A 1,516-nucleotide genomic window follows, 5' to 3' on the forward strand; every position below is an offset into this window, starting at 1 on the left:
GGAGGAGGAGGAGGAGGAGGAGGAGGAGATTGGATTTATACCCCGCTCTTCACTACCCAAAGGTGTCTCAGAGCGGCTTACAAACTCCTTTCCCTTCCCCTCCCCACAACAGGCACCCCCTTTGAGGTAAAAGAAGAAGAAGAAGAGGAGATGGGATATATACCCCGCCCTTCACTACCCAAAGGAGTCTCAGAGCAGCTGACAATCTCCTTTCCCTTCCCCTCTCCACAACAGACACCCTGTGAGGTAAAAGAAGAAGAGGAGATTGGATTTATACCCCGCCCTTCACTACCCCCAAAGGAGTCTCAGAGCGGCTGACAATCTCCTTTCCCTTCCCCTCCCCACAACAGACACCCTTGTGAGGTAGGTGGGGCTGAGAGAGCTCTCTGAAGAACTGCCCTTGAAGGAGAACAGGAGGAGATTGGATTTATATACCCTGCCCTTCACTACCCGAAGGAGTCTCAGAGCAGCTTACAGACTCCTTTCCCTTCCCCTCCCCACAACAGACACCCTGTGAGAACGGCTCCGAGAGAACTTGTGACTGGCCCGAGGTCACACCAGCAGCTGCATGTGGAGGAGTGGGGACTCAAACTCGGTTCTCCCAGATTAGAGTCCACGCTCCCAACCAATGCTCCCTCTAAGCTGTGGAGTCTTGTGAGCAAACATTCCACTTTGTGAGCGACTGGCATTAAAGTTGTGAGCAAGCAATTTGGCGACGGCATAAATCAGTTTGCTCTGGAGCCCTCCTTCCTGAGCGAAGGCAAAAATGTGACCAGGAGGCTAAAAAACTGTGAGCTAGCTCACACTCACTCAGCTTAGAGGGAACACTGCTCCCAACCACTACACCAAACCAGTGGTTGGGGGGTAGGAAGTTGGTGCCACCAACACACAGAAACAGATGACTATCTTAAAAATAACAAATGATAAAATTGAATTGCTACCTGAAATTGTGTTGTTAAATATGTTACCGGAAAGCTTTAAACGGAAAGACAAATATATGATATTCTTTGTAATCACTACTGCGAGAATTTTATGGGCTAGATATTGGAAACAAGAATATGTTCCTACGCAAGACGAATTAATATCAAAGTTACTGGAAATGGCAGAGATGGACAAGTTGAGTTTAATCCTTCAAGGAAAGGATGAAAAAATATTTGCGGAAAGATGGAAGCGTTTTTATGACTGGGATAATAATAGACTCCTGATTATGTATGAATATATGTTATGGAAGTGTATTTCTGTTTATGGAAAAATGAAAATAAAACCATTAAAAAACACACACACACAGAAACACATATGCGCACGCACACACTCCCCACAACTGGCTCAAGCGAAACAAAGGTCTGCCAAACCAATCTGCTCAGTTTGCGTACAGGGCGCGGGTGGGACAATGCTTACTTTCCTTTCGACACTGTTACGTGCTGAGCACACATGGGCCTACTGAGAGCAGGTGAAACTGCCTACACCCACCCATATAGGGAAGCATAGCCTGGGTTCACAGCTCTGCTCTCAAGAC

Source organism: Gekko japonicus, unplaced genomic scaffold (assembly GCF_001447785.1).
Source record: "Gekko japonicus isolate JY-2015 unplaced genomic scaffold, Gekko_japonicus_V1.1 scaffold6136, whole genome shotgun sequence".
NCBI classification, from domain to species: Eukaryota; Metazoa; Chordata; class Lepidosauria; order Squamata; family Gekkonidae; genus Gekko; species Gekko japonicus.